The following is a 9,292-nucleotide window of genomic DNA, read 5'->3' as shown; positions in this document are numbered from 1 at the left end:
GTAATAGATGGACCAAGTGTTTCACAGAACCAACTTTTTAAAAAACAGACAAACAAACAGGAACACACTTTAAATGCACCTGATACATGTTTGTTTTGATCTAAGTCTGCTGGTTCCTCTCCTCCTTTAATAGCACCCTCACTTAGGTAGCCAGCTGGAGAGGCAGGATCCAGATTGCATGTTAGAGTCACCCCGATTTAGATACTAAGCCCACAATTAGGGGTTTCTTGGGTGCTTTTTATGGAGGAGGGGGTTGCCAACTTTTTGTTGCATTTCACAGTAAAATTTTCTTTTTGCTGTTCTTTTAATATTATGTTTTCTGGCGCACTGTGCCATCTTTGCTTTTAGGCACCCAGGAAATAAATCACCAAACATGATGATTGCCCCCACAAAACCGAGCAGCTATGAGAGGCTCACTGGAGAACCCCCACCCGGTGGGATTTGGCACCTGGCAGAGAGGAGTGAGGTGCCCCTAAAGGTCTTCAGATGGGGTCCCAGGTCCCCACTGATGGTGGAGGGACGGCGGCACCCAGAGATGGATTGTATGAGTGAAACTCTCCCTTCGAGAAACGGAACTGCCCTGCTACAAACGGCCCTCGCATTTCAGCAGAGACAACCCAATGGATGGTGGATCTTGAGCGATAGGCATGCGAAGGGACTCCGCACCATCGCGGCAGGGATGAAATTCTGGAGAGAAAGCCAATGCGCAAACAGAGTGGTCTACAGATTGGTGTTTCCCCCCCCCCCCTTTAACCCCTAGATACACCCCACTGGTCCAGCTCCCTGGTAAAAGGTCATTTTTTAGGGTTTTGTTCAGGCCAGGCAAGCGGCACATCATGCTTAGCCCCCCCCCCAAATGCCACTCCCAAGAACGCTGGTCTCTGTTTTTCCCTAGCAGCCAGAAGGAATAGCACAAGTCAGGGCAGGTAACAGAGGCTGGTCCTCTGCTCCCGAGATGCCAGACGCTTGCCAGTTCCAGGGCCAACATTGCTCATTTACTTGCCGCAGTTGTATCCCTCCATGGAGCTCAAGGTGGTCTTTGTGGTTCCCCCTCCCCTCATTTAATCCCTATTGCAACAACAACCCTGCAAGGTAGGTTAGGCTGAGAGGCAGTGACTGCCCCCCCCAGGTTACACCCAGTGAGCTTCGTGTCCAAGTGGGGGATTTGAACCCTGTTCTCTCCCAGGTCTTGGTCCGACACTCTAACCACTGCACCACACTGCCTAGCTTGAAGCTGCATACATGGCCTGGGTACAAACATAAAACAATCCATACTGATTTGGTTTTGCTTTTGGGCAGGGGGCTTGCTGACCTTCTCCATCAGCAGGAATAAAGAATGGGGAGGGGGCAGAGCAGTGCCCAAGAGGCTCGGGAGTCAAAAGAGCCTTTCGCCATTGGGGTTTCCCCTGTTGGGCTTTTCCAGGAAGGCGCCACCTGTTGCTGTGGAGGGATTTCAAAGGGGTGTGTGTGTGTGGTTCAATTGCCTTCCTTCCCTTGCTACTATTGTGGACTTCAAGAAGATTCGTCTTCCGTGGCGCAGCCCAGTTGAGGTCTCCTGATGTTCTGATGCTCAGCTGTTTGTGTGGACACGGGCTCAGAATGAATTAAGAGGCTTTTCGGACACAGCCGAGGCTTCCAGGAGAGACCTTTGCCGATGTGGCTTTGCAACACAATGCTAGACAGCACACAAGAGTCCAGGCACACAGACACAGAGCCTGCCTCTCCCTTTCTGCCTTAACAACCCCACCATACATAACTCGAGAGGCTCAAAGGTGACCTCACAGAATCACAGAGCCGTCAAGTTCGAAGGGGACCCAAGGGTCATCTAGTCCAACCCCATGCAATGCAGGAACTGGATTAGCTCACTTGTAAACGGACTTGGATTTGTGGGAGAAGCATCTCATGTACACGGTTTTAAACACATTACCGAAACACACACTTGCAATCTGAAAGCAAGGTAGAAATCTCCTCCCAAGTTCTGACGTCAGAGACAGGCCCTGACGCAGAGACACAGCACCGAAGTCTTGTGTGTTTAACACCAACCAATCGGATGGCCGGTGAGGCCAACTTAGCATTTTCTCTAGCGCCCCCACCCTCTCAAGAAGAGAGCCCATTGGTCAGGCAGCGTCTGTGGCACTCTGTGGGTGGCGGCCAAATTCAGCTACAGCAATCTCAAGCGCAAGACAGGTTTGCCTGGGCATTTCCCAAGGCAGCAGTGGATCCTGCCCACTGCCCATGAGCAGATTTCCATAGGAGGTTCAGGTTCTCCGTTGGGGAAAGGAAGAGCCAAGGATATGGGCGAGAAAGGAGACCCAGGAAGCCACAGCTCATAGGGGCTGATTTGGGATTACAGCAATTTTGGAGATCTGCTTGACCACTGTGCCCCCAAGTGGGAGAGTGACTAAAGAGCTAAGGCTGGGCTGGGGGGTGGGGTGAACTTGCCCCCCCCGCTCCAAGCTGTTTTGCTTTCCCTTAAGTTTTGGAGCTCAATCACAGGCATGTCAAGAAAGAGTGTCACACGCAAGATGCCAGAGAACTGTAGCCCCCCGATCATAACAGCGGTGGGAAGTTCTCCTTGGCCGCCTGCCATGGATGCTTTGGCTGAGATTCCTGCATTGCAGGGGGTTGGACTAGATGGCCCTGGGAGGACCCTTCCAACTCTACGATTCTGTGATTCCTGCACAAACCCCACTGCAAAGAGTCCGAGCTGTGAAATCGGCAAAAATCTGCTTTTGAGCAACTCCCATTGATTTCAGCAGGGCTTGTACAGGAAACCATGTCAATTAATGAGATTTGGGGGGGGGTGTCATATGGCTCTGCGGCCCCCACCCTGCTTCAGTCGTCCTCACCGCCTTCTCAAAACAAAGGTAACCTAAAGGGTCGACTTGTATTCCCCCAAATTCAACTGATGTCCCGCAAAGGAGGAGATTGTTTTGTCTCAACAGCAATTCGCCCTTAGCCCCAAAGCAGGGCTCTTCCGCAGCCTCCGGGGTCTGTGCAGGGCAGGTGGAAATGGCCCGGCCCCAATCCAGCCCCCAAGTCCAGCTGCGTTGGCCCTTTGCGATTACAGATCTCCCAGTCCACTCTTTGCCCTGTAACCCCACCTGGTGGACAATTCGGGCTGTGCAACGTTTTGTCATAAGCTCTCTCCTAGAATGTTGTTTTGTTTGTGTCGTATTAAAAAATGCTGAGTTTGCTTTCTTAAAAAAACTTCTTCTTCTTCTTCTTCTTCTTCTTCTTCTTCTTCTTCTTCTTCTTCTTCTTCTTCTTCTTCTTCTTCTTCTTCTTCTTCTTCTTCTTCTTCTTCTTCTTCTTCTTCTTCTGAGAGCTGGACCATAAAGAAGGCTGATCGCCGAAGAATGGATGCTTTTGAATTATGGTGCTGGAGGAGACTCTGGAGACCCATGGACTACAAGAAGATCAAATCTATCCATTCTGAAGGATATCAGCCCTGAGTGCTCACTGGAAGGACAAATCGTGAAGCTGAGGCTCCAATACTTTGGCCACCTCATGAGAAGAGAAGACTTCCTGGAAAAGACCCTGATGTTGGGAAAGATTGAGGGCACTAGGAGAAGGGGACGACAGAGGACAAGATGGTTGGACAGTGTTCTTGAAGCTACGAACATGAGTTTGACCAAACTGCGGGAGGCAGTGGAAGACAGGAGTGCCTGGCGTGCTATGGTCCATGGGGTCACGAAGAGTCAGACACGACTAAATGACTAAACAACAACAACAAGCCTACATTCGAGACTCTGGATTCAACCAGAAGGATTTTTACATCTTTCAAATTAATAATACACTGTTTCAGTGTATCTGAAGAAGTGTGCATGCACACGAAAGCTCATACCTATGACAAACTTAGTTGGTCTCTAAGGTGCTACTGGAAGGATTTTTTTTTTTACTGCATCAGACCAACACAGCTACCTACCTGTAGCTTTTACATCTTCAGTTTTTGTACAAATGAACCTTCTTTTTTTGCTGATGGCCACAGTCTTCCTTGCTGCTTCCCTCATCCCAGTTAACTGTGGCCCTGAGACTGCCTGCAACTGCCATTCAGTGTGCCTGAGACTGCCAGGCCCCCCTTTGGCAAGGGCCTTAAATCTGCAGTTGAACCTGGAGAAGGAGGGGGAAGGAACATGTGTTTTGCAAAACTCTTTGGGATATCACTGGCCAGTTTGGCCCCCTTTGGGGAAAGGTCAGTGAAACAGATAAATAAGCAAATAAGAGCCTAAGGACAGCCTGCAGGATGAGGCCACTCTACTCCAGTATCCTCTTCTCACTGTGCCAAACCAGATGCCTGTGGGAAACCAGCAAGCAGGATCCAAGCACCAGAACCATCTCCCTTCCTGTGGTTTCCAGCAGCCACGATTCAGAAGCATGCTGGCTTCCAAATGCGGAGACGTAGCAGAGCCGTCCAGCTAGGGGCCACTGACAGCCCTCTCCTCCTCCATGAATTTGCCCGGCCCTCTTTTAAATCCATCCTGCGGAAGGGAGTTCCATAGCTTAACTCTCTGCACTGCATGAATAAAGACTGCCTTTTACCTGTCCCGAACCCAGACAGCAATGAAGCCCAAGGGCTTTTGTCATTCTAGTCTCTGACACGACTATGATAATATTTTGTTTGCTGTCTGCAAATTGACATGGGGGGGGTGGAGGGAGAGAGAGTTACCTTGATGACTGGATACCACAGCCCAGTTATTGGGCAAGTCTCTGCATTTGAACCCAGCGAGGCTGATGCCAAGGTGAGCTCACAGCCTTCGTGAACTTGGGACCTTGTGAACTTTGGGTCACCAGAGATTTTCTTCCTTCTCTCTGGTGCCTCGGCTCATTTCCGAATCTGAGCGATGCATCACTAGCTCATGGAGTCTTGCCCTGCCCTGGGTTCCCCAGTGTGTACATAAGCCTGTATGGCGCTTAATCTCGCTCTCCCGACAACACCCAACTGGCCTGCCTACAACCTGCCCTTCTTCACATCCAACCACCTCTTCTCAATAAGTCGTCTGGCCTTCAGGGAGAGCAGTGGTGGAGCATTAAATCTCAATGGGAAGGTGTGGTGGCCCGGACTATGTTTATTGGGGGGGAGGGGATGAACGAATTCCTATGCCCCACAAATAACCCAGAGATGCATTTTAAATAAAAGGGCACATTCTACTCATGTAAAAAGACACTGGTTCCCGGACCATCCGTGGGCCGGATTGAGAAGGCGATTGGGCCACACCGGCCCCCGGGCCTTAGGTTGCCTACCCCTGGTTTAAAGCAGCTTTCAATCACAAAAATCGCAATGCCAATCTTTGTTGTTGTTTAGTCGTTTAGTCGTGTCCAACTCTTCGTGACCCCCATGGACCATAGCATGCCAGGCACTCCTGTCTTGCACTGCCTCCCGCAGTTTGGTCAAACTCATGTTCGTAGCTTCGAGAACACCAATGTAAAGCCAATCTAAATGTTAGCATTGTTAATGCACTGAAGGGGCAGATTGGCATTAATATTGGTTTGCTTTTAAATTAATGGAAGCAAGGATACAGGACGGTTTGGCTGGCATTTTAACGGGCAGCTTTTTGTTTTATCATTTACGGTATGTATTAACCATGTTTGCCACACATGCGCCCACTCAGTGGCTTCAATCTGCAGGTGTCACATAATACTCATTCTGAGACCTCTGGGTATAGGGCGGTGTATAAATTCAATAAATAACAGGAATAGTAATAATAATACTCATTCTGCCTTCCTAAGAACTCAACCTTTCAGTGTGCAGCACCGACCCTTTGGGACTGCCTTGCTCTGGGAGAGACTCTTCTTAGGCGAACCTCTCCTGCGTTCTGCCTTGGGGCTTCCTGGCTCCTCGCCTTCTCTGCCTGAGCCTGCAGGTGAGACCTGCCCCAGCACCTAGGTGAACTCTAGGGGTGCACAGCACCCACGGGGCAGGGACCTCTCACCTCTTGTGACTGCAGCCCTACACTCTCCTGTTGTTTTAAATAAAAAGAATATCTATTAATATGAAAAGGACCAGGTCAACGCCCCGTCTGGTCCAGAATCCTGTTCTCACAGTGGTGCTGCCCTGAATCTTCCAATATTTTGCTTTTAGAGCAGAAGCAGTACTTCAATGCTTATATGTGACAGAGAAATTATGCCCCCCTCTTAAAAATCCCTAAATTTATGTCAATGCCCAGGTTTTTACTACCCTGATCCTTCTTCCCTTCTCAGCTGTCGCGGTGTCTTAGACACAGCTCTCTTCTCTCTTCCGTCCTCTCCCCTGCTGCTGCCCCCCCCCAGGTTCTTCAACTGGCCGAGAATGGGCGATCCAGTTGGAAATGGTGCTGTGAATGTGATGTTGCTGCTCTGCGATCTCGCCAGATAGGGCTGTGGATCAAGCCCAATGAAGGCAAGTTAAGGGCCATGGCTTCTGAATGCCCTCGCTTGGCCCTCCCTCCAAAAAGAGCAATACTCTGCATTCACTCTCCCCTTTGGGGAAAACATGCTTCCTGCTTAGAAGCGCAGAGTTGCAGACTTGGAAGGGACACCCAAGTGTCATCTAGTCCAACCCCAGCAAAACAGGAACCACAGCTAAAATTAGCCCTAACTCAAGTCTGTATTAACCACTGTCAGCTGTGCACTCCATTACCCACACTTTGAACATTTCATTGAAACAGATATGAGCTACACAAGAGACAAACTGGCAAATTAAGCAAACAGGTTAGTGCAAAAGCAGACAGATTTTTCCAAAGGAAAAAAAAACGCTTGCTCAAGGAGCTCCCATTCATTTCAATGGATGAATGTCTACATTCATTGGGGGGGGGAGCAGGGAGAGTATTAATAGAATACCAGCCTCATGGACTGTGTCCAAACCAGGGCTGGCCCAGCAGACGCCTCTTCTGGGAACCCTCTGAGGACAAGAACCTGATCACAAGAACATCGTTCCCACTTGGCACTTTCAGCAGCTGCGGCTCAAAGGAACAACTATGGTAGCATGCTCTCCAACATTAATCCAGTTAAAATAGGGGTGTCCTATTCCATCATCATCATCATCATCATCATTATTATTACAGTATTATTATCCCTCGTTGCGAGAAGCCAAGTTGCAGGGAACCAGGCAGAGGGCCTTCTCGGTAGTGGCACCCGTCCTGTGGAACGCCCTCCCAGGAGATGTCAAGGCAATAAGTAACTATTTTACTTTTAGAAGACAACTGAAGGCGGCCCTGTTTAGGGAAGTTTTTAATGTTTGATGCTGTACTGTTTTTAATATTTGGTTGGAAGCCGCCCAGAGTGGCTGGGGAAACCCAACCAGATGGGCGGGGAATAAATAAATTATTATTATTATTATTATTATTATTATTATTATTATTATTGTATTATTATTATTATTATTATTATTATTATTATTATTATCATCATCATCACCCCACCCAACTGACTGGGTGGCCCAGGCACTCTGGGCAGATTCCAGCATATATAAAAACATAATAAAACATTAAACATTTTTTTAAAAAACTTCGCTATGCAGAGCTGCCTTCAGAAGTCTTCTAAAGGTTGTATAGTTACTTATCTCCTTGGCTCGGGGGTCGCATAACTCCATACCCTTCAATATTAATCCGATGAAAATAGGGACGTCCTAAGGAAAAGCAGGACACTCCGGAATCAAATCAGAAACTGGGCCAGCTTGTGTAAATTGAGGACTGTCCCTGGAAAATAGGGACACTTGGAGGGTCTGAACTAGCAACACTTTGCTTTTAGTATTGATATCAAAAATAGGGGTGGGCAGGTATGACTCTGTGTTTTTCTTCCCTCAAGTAATTTTGCCACTGGAGAGCAACTGGGAACTTGATGGGAACAACCTTCAGATGTCTTGGCCTTCCATCCACCCCAGCCAGGAAGGGCACAATCGCCTCAACCCCAGGAGCCTGGAGCTGATGGGAGTTGTAGTCCAAAACATCTGGAAGGCACCAAGTGACAGGGTGATGGGGGAGGCTGATCTGGAAAGCTCTCTCCTGCGGAAGGAAGGCACAGAGAAGGGGTGGCGATTCTGCCTGAGGCTATGTGCCTCTGAGCTTTACAGAAGCAGGGGTAGGAGGCAAGGATGACAGAGTGAGCAAGTGGAGTTGATTGCTTTGAGATCTTCTTTTTGGATCATCACAGCTGTGGATTCGTCATCATTCTAGCAGGGCAGCTGGTCATATTAAGGTAAAAAGGTAAAGGGGCCCCTGACCATCAGGTCCAGTCGTGTCCGACTCTGGGGTTGCGGCCAGTCAAAGGCTGAGGGAGCCGGCGTTTGTCCGCAGACAGCTTCCGGGTCATGTGGCCAGCATGACAAAGCTGCTTCTGGCAAACCAGAGCAGTGCACAGAAACGCCGTTTACCTTCCCGCCGGAGCGGTCCCTATTTATCTACTTGCACTTTGATGTGCTTTTGAACTGCTAGGTGGGCAGGAGCTGGGACCGAGCAACGGAAGCTCACCCCGTTGCAGGGATTCGAACCGCCGACCTTCTGATCAGCAAGCCCTAGACTCTGTGGTTTAACCCACAGCGCCACCTGGGTCCCTGGTCATATTAAGGTAGGTAAAGGTAAAGGACCTCTGGATGGTTAAGTCCAGTCAAAGGCGACTATGGAGCTGTGGTGCTCATTTTGCTTTCAGGCCGAGGGAGCCGATGTTTGTCCACAGACAGCTTTTCCGGGTCATGAGGCCAGCAGGACTAAACCACTTCTGGCACACGGAGGACCGTGACAGAAACCAGAGCGCACGGAAACGCCGTTTACCTTCCCGCCGTAGCGGTAGCTATTTATCTACTTGCACTGGTATGCTTTCGAACTGCTAGGTTGGCAGGAGCTGGGACAGAGCAACGGGAGCTCACTCCGTCGTGGGGATTCGAACCGCCGACCTTCTGATTGGCAAGCCCAAGAGGCTCAGTGATTTAGACCACAGTGCCACCCGCATCCCAAGCTGGTCATATTAAGGTCCTGTACAGCAGAACAACTCAACAGTGGACTATGGATTGTCGGAGAATGTTGCATGCTAGTCACTTTGGGATGATCAATGCACAATATAAAATTATTGTTATAACAGGAAAATCTTTTATAAAAAAAATTAAATCTACTGCAATTGCAATCAATCAAAGTGTTAGCCGGAATCCTCTAAAACAAATCTTCCTTTATAACTGCACCCGACACCAGCAGGCCACCTTTAGCCCGATCCAGAGATTAGAAGGTTCTGCCGCTGCAGACTCGGGTGTTGTTTATGGGATGTAGTGGGTGCCTTGTGGGTGAAATGGCTTGCTGTGTTCCTCATTCATCTGTGATGAGGA

The sequence above is a fragment of the Zootoca vivipara genome, chromosome 9 (genome assembly GCF_963506605.1).
Source record: "Zootoca vivipara chromosome 9, rZooViv1.1, whole genome shotgun sequence".
Taxonomy (NCBI): domain Eukaryota; kingdom Metazoa; phylum Chordata; class Lepidosauria; order Squamata; family Lacertidae; genus Zootoca; species Zootoca vivipara.
This window is presented reverse-complemented; position numbering follows the sequence as displayed.